Source organism: Chelonia mydas, chromosome 28 (assembly GCF_015237465.2).
Source record: "Chelonia mydas isolate rCheMyd1 chromosome 28, rCheMyd1.pri.v2, whole genome shotgun sequence".
NCBI lineage: Eukaryota > Metazoa > Chordata > Testudines > Cheloniidae > Chelonia > Chelonia mydas.
In genome coordinates, this window is record NC_051268.2 from 5038179 (window position 1) to 5055932 (window position 17754).

Here is a 17754-nt window from a genome sequence, read left to right on the forward strand (position 1 = left end):
GGGTCTCCGTGGGCTGTCTGGGGCAGGGGCAGTGCTAGAAGTGGCTTGGGCCACCCCTTTGCCTCCTTTCTCTGGACTTCTGGCTCATCTTGCTGGCTGCAGGGATTTTAGGGTGCAGCAGCTCAGGGAGAACCTCAGCAGCCACCTCCCCACATGCAGAATAACGGCTTGACCTGCTGGCCAGCGAACTAAGTCACCAGGCCACCAGCTTGCCCCATGGGACCCAACTTGTTGATCTGGTGGTCAGAATTATTTGCAGTCAGGATTTTCCCCCAACAATATCCCACAGGGGTTGGGGGTCATCTCCAGCACAGGCCACAGAGGAAGGCTTAATGCTCGAGCTGCAGCACGTGCTGGGCAGTCTTAAGTCTGGGCTCCCCAAGGCAGGAGAGAAGCAGAAGACTTGGACCCCAGAAAAGCAGCCTGGAGCTTCCTGGATCCCATTCACTCGCAGCCAGCCCCCTGCCCCCACTCTCAAGTCGTCATTGGTGCCCCCAAGTTGGCCAGAAAGGAGCAGCGGTTCTCACTGGAACAAGTTCTCACTGGAACAAGGCGGGGAGGGATAGCTCAGTGGTCTGAGCATTGCCCTGCTAAACCCAGTGTTGTGAGTTCAATCCTTGAAGGGGCCATTTATGGATCTGGGGCAAAAATTGGGGCTTGGTCCTGCTTTAAGCAGGGGGTTGGACTTAGATGACCTCCTGAGGTCCCTTCCAACCCTGATATTCTATTATTCTAAGTCCACCCATGGCTCACAGGCAACTCCCAAGACCATCACAGCACACCATCTTGGCCAGAAGGGAACCCGCTTGGACTCACCGTTTCTTCTTTTCCTTCCATCCACAATCCCGCTTCTTCTCCTGGGAGGCAAGTAGCCATCCCTGGGCTGCCAAGAGGCAGGCACAGGATTCTACCTGCCAGCAGCCAACTGCACCTCCCCAGGCTTTGGCAGAATGAATGGTGACGTTCTACTAACCCCACTTAGCCGCTTAGCTTCTGCCCTGCCTTCCTCGGCATGACTTTCCTCTTTTGCCCCATTCCTGTCTCACTTCCTCCTTTGGCAAGTCACACAAGGGAGGCCAGCAGGACGAGCCAGCCTCCTTAGGACAACCTCCAAGGGCAGAGGAGGCCAAGCCACAAGGCGACTGGCCTAGATCCTCCAGCTTTCCCCAGCTGATTCAAAGACGCTTTCTCAGCTCATTTCACCACCCTCTGTCCTGCGGGGGTCGGGGTTATCCCAGGGACAGGCCAGTGGCAGAAGGAGGAATGCCATGCTGGACAGCTAGAGGAGCTGGGAAAAGTACGCTATCATGTTTCTGCCTGGTTTTGAACCGGGGGCCTTTTGCATGTTAAGCAAACATGATAACCACTACACTACAGAAACTCCATCATAATGCTCTGCCCTGCCCCTCAAATTCCATCCACTTGGGTGGTGCTCGCCCTGGCATACCCCAATGGGAGAACCTGGAGAAAGTGGTGGCAGCCCTTCGATAGCTCAGCTGGTAGAGCAAAGGATTGGTGCTGGCCCTTACGTTGCCCTTGTGGCTCCATCTTGGAGGAGAGCTTCTTTTTCTTTCCCTTGCTGAGAAAGAGCAAGAGAAGAAAGAAAGCTCAGGTGGGCCAACTTGCTGCACAAGCCCACGCTGTCTTTTCCTGCTGCAGAGCCTGAAATGAGGGACTCGTGGCAGATAAAGGCACCACTGCGCTTCCAGAAAACAGCCCTCTCCTGCACAAAGACGGATGAAAAAGCATGCCACAGCCTGGGATTGAACCAGGAACCTCTAGACTTTCAGTTTAACCCTCTCCCCATTGACCTGCTTGGCTTGTTTTTGGCGTTCTGTGTCTCACCTTGAAGCTCAGGCTCATTAAAACATATCTCCAATTGATGGCCAACGCAAGAGTGTCATCGCTTGCTATTTTATCATTTGAAATTACCATTGGCCAGTGTTTGGCTCTCTCTATGCTGCGCTTCAGTTCATGAGGGGAAAGGCGAGAAAAGAGACCATTGAACTAAAGGACTCGGGTTAGCAGTCTAACGCTGTCTCTTAGTGTAACACTATTTAAGACTGGTCCACCCTGTGTTGGTGACCGTTCGATTTCTAGATGTTAGTACCTTTCAGTTACTGTTAAAGTTTCAAAGTTTCTATTTGCTGAAAGGAAATGAATTTTTTATTTGCTTCTATATGGGATGAATAAATACAGATTTACAGATCCTAGCATGCAAATTTATCAACTTATATGACAGAGAAAATCATGCATCCAAATTGTGCATCAAAATAACAAAATGAGCTACAAATGCAATAAAAATAAGGTATTCAGTGGTTTAACATGGGGGGGGGGCACTGGAGATGCTTCTCGCCTGGGGTGCCATTTAGTCTAGGGGAGGCCCTGTCAGGGAGAGCAGGAATTAGTTTCCCAGGCCTATTTTCAGGCTGTAATCTGTGAGCACCCTGCTCTGTGGGAGGGATCCCAGTAGCCCAGACTCAGGGCTGGAACAGGCCCCTGATTTAGAATCATAGAATCATAGAATCATAGAATATCAGGGTTGGAAGGGACCCCAGAAGGTCATCTAGTCCAACCCCCTGCTCAAAGCAGGACCAAGTCCCAGTTAAATCATCCCAGCCAGGGCTTTGTCAAGCCTGACCTTAAAAACCTGTAAGGAAGGAGATTCTACCACCTCCCTAGGTAAGGCATTCCAGTGTTTCACCACCCTCTTAGTGAAAAAGTTTTCCTAATATCCAATCTAAACCTCCCCCATTGCAACTTGAGACCATTACTCCTCGTTCTGTCATCTGCTACCATTGAGAACAGTCTAGAGCCATCCTCTTTGGAACCCCCTTTCAGGTAGTTGAAAGCAGCTATCAAATCCCCCCTCATTCTTCTCTTCTGCAGACTAAACAATCCCAGCTCCCTCAGCCTCTCCTCATAAGTCATGTGCTCTAGACCCCTAATCATTTTTGTTGCCCTTCGCTGGACTCTTTCCAATTTATCCACATCCTTCTTGTAGTGTGGGGCCCAAAACTGGACACAGTACTCCAGATGAGGCCTCACCAGTGTCGAATAGAGGGGAACGATCACGTCCCTCGATCTGCTCGCTATGCCCCTACTTATACATCCCAAAATGCCATTGGCCTTCTTGGCAACAAGGGCACACTGCTGACTCATATCCAGCTTCTCGTCCACTGTCACCCCTAGGTCCTTTTCCGCAGAACTGCTGCCTAGCCATTTGGTCCCTAGTCTGTAGCGGTGCATTGGATTCTTCCATCCTAAGTGCAGGACCCTGCACTTATCCTTATTGAACCTCATCAGATTTCTTTTGGCCCAATCCTCCAATTTGTCTAGGTCCTTCTGTATCCTATCCCTCCCCTCCAGCGTATCTACCACTCCTCCCAGTTTAGTATCATCCGCAAATTTGCTCAGAGTGCAATCCACACCATCCTCCAGATCATTTATGAAGATATTGAACAAAACGGGCCCCAGGACCGACCCCTGGGGCACTCCACTTGACACCGGCTGCCAACTAGACATGGAGCCATTGATCACTACCCGTTGAGCCCGACAATCTAGCCAGCTTTCTACCCACCTTATAGTGCATTCATCCAGCCCATACGTCCTTAACTTGCTGACAAGAATGCTGTGGGAGACCGTGTCAAAAGCTTTGCTAAAGTCAAGAAACAATACATCCACTGCTTTCCCTTCATCCACAGAACCAGTAATCTCATCATAAAAGGCGATTAGATTAGTCAGGCATGACCTTCCCTTGGTGAATCCATGCTGACTGTTCCTGATCACTTTCCTCTCCTCTAAGTGCTTCAGGATTGATTCTTTGAGGACCTGCTCCATGATTTTTCCAGGGACTGAGGTGAGGCTGACTGGCCTGTAGTTCCCAGGATCCTCCTTCTTCCCTTTTTTAAAGATGGGCACTACATTAGCCTTTTTCCAGTCATCCGGGACTTCCCCCGTTCGCCACGAGTTTTCAAAGATAATGGCCAAGGGCTCTGCAATCACAGCCGCCAATTCCTTCAGCACTCGCGGATGCAATTCGTCCGGCCCCATGGACTTGTGCACGTCCAGCTTTTCTAAATAGTCCCTAACCACCTCTATCTCTACAGAGGGCTGGCCATCTCTTCCCCATTTTGTGATGCCCAGCACAGCAGTCTGGGAGCTGACCTTGTTAGTGAAAACAGAGGCAAAAAAAGCATTGAGTACATTAGCTTTTTCCACATCCTCTGTCACTAGGTTGCCTCCCTCATTCAGTAAGGGGCCCACACTTTCCTTGGCTTTCTTCTTGTTGCCAACATACCTGAAGAAACCCTTCTTGTTACTCTTGACATCTCTTGCTAGCTGCAGCTCCAGGTGCGATTTGGCCCTCCTGATATCTTTCCTACATGCCCGAGCAATATTTTTATACTCTTCCCTGGTCATATGTCCAACCTTCCACTCCTTGTAAGCTTCTTTTTTATGTTTAAGATCCGCTAGGATTTCACCATTAAGCCAAGCTGGTCGCCTGCCATATTTACTATTCTTTTGACTCATCGGGATGGTTTGTCCCTGTAACCTCAACAGGGATTCCTTGAAATACAGCCAGCTCTCCTGGACTCCCTTCCCCTTCATGTTAGTCCCCCAGGGGATCCTGGCCATCTGTTCCCTGAGGGAGTCAAAGTCTGCTTTCCTGAAGTCCAGGGTCCGTATCCTGCTGCTTACCTTTCTTCCCTGCGTCAGGATCCTGAACTCAACCAACTCATGGTCACTGCCTCCCAGATTCCCATCCACTTTTGCTTCCCCCACTAATTCTACCCGGTTTGTGAGCAGCAGGTCAAGAAAAGCGCCCCCCCTAGTTGGCTCCCCTAGCACTTGCACCAGGAAATTGTCCCTACGCTTTCCAAAAACTTCCTGGATTGTCTATGCACCGCTGTATTGCTCTCCCAGCAGATATCAGGAAAATTAAAGTCACCCATGAGAATCAGGGCATGCGATCTAGTAGCTTCCGTGAGTTGCCGGAAGAAAGCCTCATCCACCTCATCCCCCTGGTCCGGTGGTCTATAGCAGACTCCCACCACGACATCACTCTTGTTGCACACACTTCTAAACTTAATCCAGAGACACTCAGGTTTTTCCACAGTTTCGTACCGGAGCTCTGAGCAGTCATACTGCTCCCTTACATACAGTGCTACTCCCCCACCTTTTCTGCCCTGCCTGTCCTTCCTGAACAGTTTATAACCATCCATGACTGTACTCCAGTCATGTGAGTTATCCCACCAAGTCTCTGTTATTCCAATCACGTCATAGTTCCTTGACATCACCAGGACCTCCAGTTCTCCCTGCTTGTTTCCAAGGCTTTGTGCATTTGTATATAAGCACTTGAGAATAACCTGTTGATCGCCCCTCATTCCAGTATGAGGCAGGAGCCCTCCCCTCACAGACATTCCTGCCTGTGCTTCCTCCCGCTATCCCGCTTTCCCACTTACCTCAGGGCTTTGGTCTCCCTTCCCCCGGTGAACCTAGTTTAAAGCCCTCCTCACTAGGTTAGCCAGCCTGCTGGCAAAGATGCTCTTCCCTCTCTTCGTAAGATGGAGCCCGTCTCTCCCCAGCACTCCTCCTTCATGGAACACCATCCCATGGTCAAAGAATCCAAAGCCTTCTCTCCGACACCACCTGCGTAGCCATTCGTTGACTTCCACGATTCGACGGTCCCTACCCAGGCCTTTTCCTTCCACGGGGAGGATGGACGAGAACACCACTTGCGCCTCCAACTCCTTTATCCTTCTTCCCAGAGCCACGTAGTCCGCAGTGATCCGCTCAAGGTCATTCTTGGCAGTATCGTTGGTGCCCACGTGGAGAAGCAGGAAGGGGTAGCGATCCGAGGGCTTGATGAGTCTCGGCAGTCTCTCCGTCACATCGCGAATCTTAGCCCCTGGCAAGCAGCAGACTTCTCGGTTTTCCCGGTCAGGGCGGCAGATAGATGACTCAGTCCCCCGGAGGAGAGAGTCCCCGACCACCACCACCCGCCTTCTCCTCTTGGGAGTGGTGGTCGTGGAACCCCCAACCTCAGGACATCGCATCTCATGCCTTCCAACCAGCGGAGTCTCCTTCTGCTTTCTCCCCCCAGACATATCATCTGGTCCACTCTCCTCAATGGTACCTGTGGAGAGAACATGAAAGCGGTTAGTTACCTGTGTCTGTGTTACTGGAACCCGGACATTCCGCTTACCTCTTCTGGAGGTCACATGTTGCCAAGCTTCTTCACTGGCCTCTTGCTCCTCTGTGCAACCTGCTCTATATCTTTAGAGCTTTGTGCCCCTAGAAGCCTATCCTGAGTTTTGTCCAGAAAATCCTCAGTCTCTCGTATACAACGCAGGGTCGTTACCTGTTGCTCCAGACCTTCAATCTTCTCTTCCAGTATGGAGACCAGCTTGCACTTTGTACAGACAAAGTCGCTTCTAGGGGGTGGCTGCATGGTTTTACAGCGCTCTGATGTCTCAGAAAATCTGTCTCTCTCGAAGCCTCAGATCTCTGTCCCCAGAAGGCTCCTGCACCGCCTCCTCTCCCTTCACATTCTATAGAAAGGAGCAGCATCAAGGGATAGGGATGAGCCATAGGGCACTACCTGGGTGGCTCTTTCTCTTTACTTAGCCATGTGCTATAGCTCAGAGAACTCTTTTAGTTGTCTCCTCTCCCACAACCTGGGAAAGGGGAAGGATTCTCAGGTTCTAGCTTGATTGAATGAGGATCACTGGACCCTAGAACCATTCACTGCCCTTTCCTAGAGAAACCTGTGATACATAGAACAGGGCTGAGATAAATGCTTACTGGAGTCAAGAATTGCTCCCCTGGAATACCAGCCAGCATTGGGCAGCTGGAAATCTCACAAAAGGAGCTGCAGTATTGGTGGTTGTTGTGGAAAATTAACCACGCATTGTGTTTGGATCAGAACAAGCCTGAGGCCAGGCCCACTTTATTACAAGCATATGCAGGGAGAGTCAGCCACAGCGTAGCGGCTCTCCTAAATGGAGGAAATACAGAAGCTTATATAGCTGAAAACCACAATTAGTCAAGCACACTTCCACATTAGTATTTTTTCCCCCAAAAAAAGAAAACTTAACAGTACTTTACATTATTAGGAATATAATGAAGGCAAGCTTTTCCTGTTATTGACAGGTATTCCTATTCTGGTTAAGGACTTTCCTAACACTAACTGTTGCGGTTACATTTCTCAGATGAGCTATTGCAAATTGCCTTACAATGGAAAGTTTCCATGCCCTCCACTTTTGCTCTCTGGTCACGTACACACTTTAGCTTGACCAAAGGTCTCAGGCCTACAGTAGTGGGGTGGCTACCCTACTCCTATCCTAGAATGGGGCTTCAGCAAGCCAGGGAGGTGATGCAGGTGGGCGGCCAATCAGAGAAGGCCTGCTAGGGAGCCAATCAGAGGCTGGGTTAGAGACAGCCAATCAGAGCCAGACTCAGCCATATATAAGGCTGCCCAGGAAAGGAGTGGGCAGTCTCTCTTAGTGGTCAAGGGAGGAGGATGGACTCCTCTGCTGGAAGGTAGCACCTTGGACAGAGCAGTGCTGGGGAAGGCCAGAAGGAGCTGGGGCGCTTTGGCCAAGGAAAACCCCAGGCAGGTGCATAGGGCCAAAGGGGAAGTGGCCCAGGGACAATAGCAGGGCAAGGGGAGAGAAGGAGGGCAGAGAGACTGCTTCTAGAGGGTCCCTGGGTTGGGACCCAGAGTAGTGGGTGGGCCTGGGCCCCCCCTTCCCCTTGTGCTATATTGGACTGAAGAAGAGTGTGGCCTGATCCAGGCTGTGGCTGGGCCCTGCAATAAGGGACTAGACTTAGAGGCTGTAGCTGGCCACTACAACAGGTGCAGATTGTGGACTGCTGATAACACCAAACCCCTGGAAGGGGGTGAGACTGGAGCAGTGGGCACTGCTGGAGGGCAGTGTCCTGAAGAGGATGCTGCTGAGCAGGGAGCAATGAGGGTCCCCAAAGCAGCAGAGCAGATGAGGGGAAGGTACCATGTGAAAAGTGCTCTGTGACTGGACAGAGCTAATTCCTGGAGCAATCAGTGGGAGGCGCCAGCGGTTGTGAGTCCTAACTCCATCGCACCTACTTAAAATTTTCTCCTACAATCCCCCCACTTTGGTGCCCACTCGGCACCACCTTGGTCTGAACTTCCATATTCATGAGCCTGTTAATTTTCTCCTTTTCTTCCTGTTCTTCTGCCCAAACTGTATCATATATCTCATTTACAATCATCAGTGCCACCTGCTTTCTTAAACCGAGGTTGGCAGATTTTTGTTTTGGCCTATGCAGTTATAAATGCATTTACATAATCCTATGCTAAACAGCAGTAAAAGCAATAACATTCCCATGGTGATTTGATGTGGTTGGGATTGTTGTATAGTCTTAGTCACAAAACACAATATACCAGTCTTGGTACACAAAGTAGATATTCTATAGGCAATATAAAAGGCATTCTTTTTGGTTTGATACATATTCTGGAACATGTGAATTTGTCCCTGTAATTCAGAAACTTTCTGAACCTCCAATAGGAGTGGAAGGAAATTTTGGAATCAGTCAGGTACTAAAGTAGTCCAGTTAAAGGGCATCTGGAACCTAAGGGCTAATTGTAGAATTTTATCTGCAGGCCAATAAATGATATGATTGGCTGTGGTGAGATTAAAATGTACATCATTCAAGGTAGTGGCCTCAACGTGCACACAGCTATATTAGCTTGGAAAAGTAGGTGTCCTGTCAGGGTAGTCCCGTGTCCCATAACCTCCCAGCAAATGTTGTCATGAACAGTGATAGCCTCTCCTGGGTTCAGTTTACATACACACTGAAGTTGAGGGGGTTCTAATGGCCAGAGTGTCCATTGGCTTCCAATCCCTACCCAAATGTCAGGCATTATTCCAGGAGCACTGACTACAAATCGGTTGGGCATACCAGGTAGTTTAAGTTCCCAAATGTCTCGGTGAATTATCCAATCCCACATGCATCCTTCCCACCGACCCAGCAGGATTCGGTAGGTGGGAGCCCATATCCTTCTGACTGGCCCATATGCTTGGAAGGAGCACTGCAAACGTCTGCATTTCCATTCAGAAAACTTCCATTAAATCTGTGGCCATGAAGACATACTTGGAACTCCTAAGGGCAGTAGGCCATGCCTGATGATCAGGATTTTCTGAATGACCAGCTGATTGCTATTCAGAAAGATCTTGAACCTCTGAACAAGCCAGATCCCACTACAATGCCTTTCCAGCCTCGGTGATCTCCAGTACCATCTCTGTTAACAGCGTTTGGGTCATTGAACTAAGGGTGGAGATAACGTGTAATTCACTAATACCAGCCTGAATCTGGGCTAGCTGTGCTCCAGTAATAAGGCCTGTGGCTTTTTCCAACTGTCCCAATTTTTCCTCATGTTGCTGACCTTTATGGATATTCCAGATTGCAGCCACACTATTTGCACCATCCCACAGGTGTCCAGCCAAGTCCCTTTTCTTTCTAGCAGAAACCCAGGTCCATTGCTGTGCTAACCTAATGGCAGCTCCTTTCGAACAATTAGGATATATAGAGGTAATGTAAATTTTATAGTCCCTAGTGTAGCATTAATCACTGTCTATCAAAACTCCAACACTTCTCTCTTTGTTGAAGTATTGTACCACATTTGATGGCTGAACACCTCATACTTTTGAGAGACCTCAGCATAAATAGCATAGGATGGGGTGTATTGCAATGTGGTACAGTTTAAATTATTAGTTATTGGGATATTTTCAGTACAGGTAACTTTTTTAGCAGCAGAACAAACTCTTTGGGTATTTGTTTATTTACCAGTTGGGTGACCAAATAACAATAAGGGCCTTTCTTATTTATCATGCTAAAAACTCTGGGAATGGCCATCATATCTGTCCCACTATGGGCCCCATCAATGTCAATTTCTGACTTTTGGGGCTCAGTTGCAGTGATATCATATATTTCTATTTCCACCAACCCATCTGTTCTCCACTCAATCATTTGGTCATATCCATGGACCTGAACCTTAAAAATTTCTCCGAGCAAAATTTCCATAAATCACTTAAATGTGAAGGTTTTGGCCATTGGGCTTCATTAGAATATACAGTATCATCTATATTTGGGTAGGTTGTGGGGGTGGTGGCAAAAGAGGAGGGGACGGTGAGGTTAATGGAGGCAGGGATGGTGGGGGTGATGATTGTGGTAGCAAGGTGATTTGATATTCATTGTCTGGAAGTTAATTAGGGAGAGGAGTGCATGGTGAAGCCACTTGCCCAAAAACACAGGGTGCAGCCTGTGGAATAAACCCCAATACCCAGTTAATACTACATTCCCAAGCATGGGTCCCACAAGTTCCTCCCTGCCAATGTACAATATTCCGCCTTTTGTACCAGGGTAAATTCTTAATGTCTTTGATAGTCAGGAATTCTTGTACCTTGGCTCTAGCAGAGCGGATGTTCCTCTTCCTCTCTTGGAACATCCACGGTTTAACATCATACAAGGGAGAGGTTACTGGCACTTTATTCGGTCCTTCAAAGGGGGTTTTCATTGATGAATTGCTGGTGGCCTTGTGCATCCAAAAGGACATAACAGCATCATGAAAATTCAGCAATAGTAGCAAGAACATAGTTACACACATGAACCACAGAGAGGGCATGAGCCACTTTCTCACTATGGCTGACTCCCTTATTCTGGCTATGGGGTTGGCCATGGCAGTTGGGTGCCAGTGGATGCTAATCTCTCCACTGGACTTTAAAGGCAATTATTCTGGCCTTGTGTCTTCCTGTGTCCCCCTCACCAGCAGGCCCAAGGCATCAGCTGGCTGTGAAGGTGGATCACGGGAGGTTTATCTTGTTTTTCTGAGGTTGTATCTAGGCTCCTCTCCAGGGTCTGGAGAGGTGTCACTGGTGCTGTTATTCGGGTTACTCCCTAGGGCTGGGTCTGTCTGTTGGAAGTCCACAGCGTCCGTGTCCAAAGGCGGTCTTGCCTTTTTGCAGTGGGAGGCGGGGACCCAACACATGGCTTATGAGGAGAGGCTGAGGGAACTGGGATTGTCTAGTCTGCGGAAGAGAAGAATGAGGGGGGATTTGATAGCTGCTTTTAACTACCTGAAAGGTGGATCCAAAGAGGATGGATCTAGACTGTTCTCAGTGGGAGCTGATGACAGAACAAGGAGTAATGGTCTCAAGTTGCAGTGGGGGAGGTTTAGGTTGGATATTAAGAAACTTTTTCACTAGGAGGGTGATGAAACACTGGAATGCGTTACCTAGGGAGGTGGTGGAATCTCCTTCCTTAGAAGTTTTTAAGGTCAGGCTTGACAAGGCCCTGGCTGGGATGATTTAGTTGGGGATTGGTCCTGCTTGGAGCAGGGGGTTGGACTAGATGACCTCCTGAGGTCCCTTCCTTCCAACCCTGATATTCTATGATTCTAAGTGACGAGTCCTTTGCACTTGACCACTGTGTGGGTAGTCAGCAGGATCTGGTAGGGACCTTTCCACCAAGGCTCCAGGGAAGTCTTTCTCTGGTACACCTTAAGGTAGACCCAATCTCCAGGCTGTAGCTGGTGGCAAGGAGTATCAGCTGGTTCAGGCAGGGCACTTTTCACCTGTGAGTGAATAGACCTAATGCAACGAATCAGCATCTGACAGTATGTCATAGCAGTATCATTGTTTAGTTGCAAATCCAATTGATAAGGGGATGGGGGAGGGGATACTGGCATTCTCATAGGCCTGGCCATAAGGATTTCATGTGGGGACAGGCCATGTTTATGTAAGAGTGGGCTCCTCATGTATCGGGGTTGGACTAGATAACCTCCTGAGGTCCCTTCCAACCCTGATATCTATGATACATGAGGATGAGGGGCAGGGCATCCGGCCACTTGAGGCCGGTTTCAGCACAGATCTTAGAGATTTTGTTCTTCAATTCCCCATTTTTGCACTCGACCACCCCCCGCTCTGGGGGTGATGGGCACAATGCAAGTGTTGGGTAATGTTAAGGGCCTTCCAAATCTACTGCATAATTTGGCCTGTAAAATGGGTACCTCAATCGCTGTTAATAGAAAGGGGCAGACCAAACCAGGGGATAAAGTCTTTTAACAGTCTTTTAACCACTGTGAAGGAATTGGCTTGGCACTAAGGTGACCAGATGAGACAGACAAAATATCGGGACACATGGGGGAAGCAGCCAGAGTCAAGTTGCTGAAGCGCCCAAAAAAAAAAAAGCAGCCGGAGCAGAGTTCCCAAAGCAAAAAAACCCCCAAAAACCAGAGCGGCCAAAGCTGCAATATCAGGACAAATGGCCCCCCGACTGCGCATCGGTCGGGACGCAGGAGAAAACTAAATCAGGACAGTCCTGATTTTATCAGGACGTCTGGTCACCCTACTTGTCACAAGGGTAGGCCTCTATCCATCCAGAGTACATAAGAATAACATTTTGGCATATTGATTTTATCAGTCTGAATATTCACAAAGGGGTGCACAGCTGATTTTGTCCGTACTGGCCTGCTGCTATTGTGGGCTAGGCAGATAGGACAGGAACTGCAGTACTGATGTGCCACGGTGGAAAAGTTTGGGTCATACCAGTATTGCAGTGCTGATGTTATCATCCCCCACCCCCCCATTTGCTGACGTGCGCAGTGCCATGGGACATGCGAGCAAGATAGGGGAGCAAAGCCTTGGGTGCTACTAAGCGGCCATCTGGGGAATGCCACAAGGCATCAGGATGTAAAGAACATCCATCCAGCCTCCACCTGCCCTTCTCATGCTCTGGGGTCAACTCTTGCATAAGAGCTAAATTTTGAAGGGAGTCAGGCATGAAGGGGGACTGCGTAATAAGGAAAACAAAGTCAAATGGAGCCGGTGACCCGGAAAGGGCCGCCTGTTTGGCAGTAGCATCTGCCAAAGCGTTTCCTCTGGTAACCTCCTCATAAGGCTTCTGGTGGACAACACATTTTACAATGGTGATGGCAGAAGGAAGTTGAAGGGCAGAGAGAAGAGCATCAACAAAAGGCCCATTACTAAACCTTGCCCCACCCCGACGTGAGAAATCCAGTGTTTCCATAGCTGCCCGTAGTCATGAACTACCTCGAAGGCATAACAGGAGTCTGTGTAGATAGTAACAGATTTGTCCTTGGCCACGGTACAGGCATGGGCAAGGGAGACAAGTTCCACAACTTGGGCTGAGTGTGTTCCCGGAAGGGAGTGGGACTCAACAGGCTCATGTTAGAAACAAACGGCATAGCCAGCCACGAGCTGGCCAGCAGAATTTCTAAGACAGGACCCATCTACATAGACCAGTAGATGAGGATTGTAGAGTGGGGTGTCTTTCCGGTTGATTCTAGGGGTGGAGAGTTCTGTTGATACGGTTAAACAGTAATATGGCTCTCCATCAGCCGCAGGGGGAAGTAGGGAGGCGGGGTTGGGAACAGAGCAGAGGGTAAGAGTTACATCTGAGGCATTTAAAAGCAGCATTTCCTACTTAGTCAGTCTGGAGTTAGAGATGCTGGGTTGCATTTTCCAGAAGGAGGGTAGTCACAGCAAGCAGAACTGCAATACATAGAGTGGATCCCAAGACGAGGGTAGCAGAAGCCTCCACAAGGGTGGCGGCCGCTGCTACTGCCCGTAGGCATGGAGGGAGTCCAGCTGCCACAGGGTCCAAAGGTGAGCTATAATATGCAATGGGGCATTGCTTATCCCCATGAGTTTGAGTAAGGACCCCCAAGGCTATTCCCTCCTTCTCGTGGCAGAGGAGAGTAAAAGGTTTCTGATAGTCTGGTAAGCCCAAGTCTGGGGATCTGGTAAGGGCTTCTTTAATCTGCAGAAGAACATGGAAAGGGGTTCTTGGACCTTGTCAAGGGTTAGGTCTTGCAAGGGCTTGACAATAGCTGGATACCCGAGGATCCATTGTCAGCAGTACCCGGCCATGCCTAAAAAGTCACTCCTTTGCTTTTTAGAGGTTGGCCTAGGGACCTGGAGAATGGCCTGTCCTCGTGAAGAGGACAAGTGCCTCTCTCCAGCTGAAATATCCTGTCCCAAATAATGAACCCTTGGCAGATGGCCATAGTTTAGACTTGGAAGCTTTGTGTCCCTTCTGGGCTAGTGCTTGCAGGAGCACAAGGGAATCCGTTTTAGAGGCTTCAAGTGAAGACGATGCCAGAATCAGGTCATCTACGTACTGGACCAGGGTGGACCCCATTGGGAATTCAGTGTCGTCCAGATCCTTTTTAGGAATCGGGGAGAACAAGGTGGGCGACTTGGTATAACCCTGGGGTAACCTGGTCCAAGTATACTGGAGCCCTTGGTCGGTAAAGGCAAACGGATACTGGCTATCTTTATGAATAGGGATAGAGAAAAAGGCCGAGCCAAGGTCAACAACAGTGAAATAAATGGCGGATGGGGGAAATGCAGGAGATTGCAGGATTCAAAGCCCTGAGTGCTGGCCCTTACACCATGGGACCAGACCTTGGGTTTTTCTGACTTCTGGCGTGAAAGAGCCTGGGTGGACAATTTTTTGCCTCCCTTGCTCAAGGCCTTTCTGGCCAGCCGTACATTTGCTCAACAAGTCGGCACACAGTGGTTTGCTGTAGACCCAGAGGCCTTTCTTCCTCCAGACGGTGAGGCCAGTGGGCGTGTGAGGAAGTTGCCCCTTCAGGCCCAGGCAGTAAATGGCCTTTCCTAGGAAAGGCCAAGTCCTGAAAAGAAGAAAAAGTAATGTCAAGGAGGGTACTGAAGAGCTGCTTTTTGAAGTTCTTGGGGGGGATATCACAAGAAGGAAATGATGCCCCCTATATCTGACCAGGGGCTTGAACCCTGGACCCTCAGATTAAGTCTGATGCTCTACCAACTGAGCTAGCCAGCCTCATATAAAGAAGGGGCAAGTTTGGTGCAGAAGAGAAACTTTTCAAGAAAAAAGACAGGAAACAATACAGAAAACTTGCTACTCTCACTCTCTTAGCAGCCCTAGTCCAGCCTGCTCCTCTGTCCGGTGCCATGAGATCTTCTTTTTTTAGTTAAATATTGGCTCCAGAAGAAAACACGGTTATACAAAGCAAAACAAAATCAGACAGAAATGCCATTGAAAATACATAAAAAGGAAAATGCAATCCCCATCACATTATGGTATCCAGGGCCAGATTAACTTTTTGTGGTCCCTGCACCAAACATTTGTGGGCCCCCCTGTGGAATGAAGGGGAAAGAGCACAGTGGGGCATGGGGGGAGGATTAGTCCCTGCTGACTGGAGCAAGGCAGGGGCTGGGGCAAAAGCACAGTGGGGTGGGAGCTACGGTTGGTCCCTGGAGCAAGGGAGGGGCTGGGGGTAAACTGCAAGCACAGCAGGGCTGGGTAGGGGGTAAACAGGATCCCCCCTGCCCACATGGAGTGGGTACCTACCTTCTCCCTGGTTCTAGCACATTCTCCGTCTCTCTCTGCACTGAGCTGAGGGTGGGGGCGCACAGGGCTGGGGGTGCAGGGTCTGGGAGGGAGTTAGGGTGAGGGAGGGGCTCAGGGTTGGGGCAGGAGGTTGGGGCGTGGAGCGCTTACCTGGGGCAGCTCCCATTTTGTGCAAGGGGTGCAGGTGGGAGTGTGGGGGGTGTGTGCAGGAGCTCCCATTTGGTGCTCAGGGTAGGGGTGGGGATGTGGGGCGGGGTGCAGGAGTCAGGGCATGGGGTGTGGTGGGGCTGGGGGTGTGTTAGGGCCCTGCAAGTGTCAGGGCATGGGTCGTGGGGGGATGGGTATGTGTGGGGATGCAGGAGTCAGGGCAGAGGGCTGGGGTTGTGGGGGTGCTCCCAGCCCTCTGCCCTGAGTGGCTCACGGCCCTGATTCCACTGCCTTCTCCAAGACCCCCCCCCCCCCAAATCTGCCTCCTCCCCCAGCGGTGAGTGCACTGTGGCTCCACTCCTTCCCCTCCCTCGCGCTGGCAGACAGCTGTTTGACGGAAGGGGGTGGGGAGGGGCGGGAACAAGGCACTCTAGGGGAAGAGGCCGGCGAGGAGCTTGGCTGCAGGTGGAGCCTGCCCCGCTGCAGGTGGAGCCTGCCCGGCTGCAGCAGGAGCCCCAGGAGCTGGCAAGCACCAAGCTTCTGCCCCCACAGGAGAGAGCTGGGACCGGAGAAGAGTGGCGGGGCCAGGCCCCTTTGGAGCATGGGCCTGGCGCCATGGTAAATCCGGTACGGATGGTATCTGAGCCAGTCCTGCATTGAGAGCACCCGCTAATGTCCCTCTGTGCTTACGAGAAACCTGGAGGAACGGATACCAAAGCCTGAACACAGAACACAACTGCTCCCGCTTGTCGCAGGAAAACCCTTTCCCTGCCCTCAATCAGAGACCAGCTGGACCAGAATCAAGGCCCGTCCAGGTCCCAGAGCCCAGCCCACACCCGCCTCCACTCTACTGCTGACTCAGGGGGTTTCTCCACCATGGCCAGCTGTTTAAGGACCTCGGAAACCCAGTTAGCCACTGCTCGGAGAACTGCCTTCGTCGCTGAAGATGCTCCTCATGGCAGCTCTGCCAAAGGGGGTACAATGCTGTGGCATCAATGAGCCGCAGTGTGTCCAGTCATCCAAAGAGTCGGTTTCTTTCTTTGTGGTTGCCCTGCCATTCCCCTCAGGCCTGCCCTGCCCTCCAGCTCAGTCTCCTGCTGAAAACTGAAAAACACAATAGTAGAGCCATAAAAGGCTTCAACGCCCACTGTGCCCAATCCCCACATCTCAGTACTTAAAGGGTGTGACGAAGTGGGACTGTTCTTAATGTTTCCTCTGAATAGTGTGCCGGTGCCTCAGTTTCCCCTATGCAGTTTTTAAGTATCTAGGGGGTGGGGTAAGGGTGTATGATCGTTGCAGAGCCCTAGAGGGCAGGTATGTGCAGGGGTCTGGATACGGAGAATGGCTGACACCCTGTTTCCTGGCAACTGATGGCCTGGGCCCTTCCCCCTGCAAGGTGAGAGCTAAAGGGTTGGAGAACAAAGGAATCCTGTGATCTCCTGGGCCCAGGAAAGGGACAAAGCCCAGAGGAGGAGGGGTTGGAGAGAGTTTCAGTTTGGGGCTGGCTGGGGACATGGAGTGAAGTGCAGACATGGTTGTCTGGCTCACTGCCCCCCAGAATGGACCCGGCTGAGGGGTCCTGTTCTCTGCACCTACAAGCTCTGTGTTAGACCATGTTCCTGTCATCTAATAAACCTTCTGTGTTACTAGCTGGCTGAGAGTCACGTCTGACTGTGGAGTTGGGGGGCAGGACCCTCTGGCTTCCCCCCAAGACCCCGCCTGGGCAGACTCGCTGTGGGAAGCGCACAGAGGGGCAGAGGATGCTGAATGCTCCTAGGTCAGACCCAGGAAGGTGGAAGCTGTGTGAGCTGTGTGTCCTGCAGACAGGCTGCTCACAGAAAGGAGACTTCCCCAGAGTCCTGACTGGTTTCGTAGGGAGCAGTTCCAGAGCATCACCCAGGGACTCCGTGACAACAGGCACCCATGCCATTTGCAAATATTTTAAGGCTCTTGTCAGTAGGATCTGGGGACAGTGGCTCACCTTCAGAGGAACCTCCCTAAAATGACCTTTCTCACCCACTGGTACGTTGTCCTCCGTATGGACTGTGCCAAAGGAAGGCCTCACTACAGTGGATGACACTGCTGTGAGGGTGGCCACTGCTACAGCTGAAACCAGGGAGGGCATTATTGGTGGACTTCGTGCTCTGTAGCACTGGTTATCTCTAGATTATTGTGTGTGGTCCCCAGTTAATGTGTGAAAGGAAAGAT

The 17754-nt window shown here is 50.5% G+C and overlaps 3 protein-coding genes and 1 non-coding gene across 16 annotated transcripts in view; 1 reads left to right on the forward strand and 3 right to left on the reverse strand.

The window, feature by feature from the left end:
• LOC102943236 (zinc finger protein 883) overlaps nt 1-17754 on the forward strand; it is a 2438435-nt gene that overhangs the window by 1608727 nt on the left and 811954 nt on the right.
• Nucleotides 1-17754, reverse strand: part of LOC114020163 (zinc finger protein 501) — a 1907800-nt gene that overhangs the window by 1574728 nt on the left and 315318 nt on the right. The window lies entirely within an intron of this gene.
• The window catches only part of LOC119564595 (zinc finger protein 883), a 1467279-nt gene that overhangs the window by 726527 nt on the left and 722998 nt on the right, over nt 1-17754 (reverse strand). The gene's annotated exons all lie outside the window — the stretch shown is intronic.
• TRNAV-AAC lies at nt 1309-1381 on the reverse strand. Its single transcript has one exon. It is a non-coding gene; the product is annotated as a tRNA-Val (tRNA).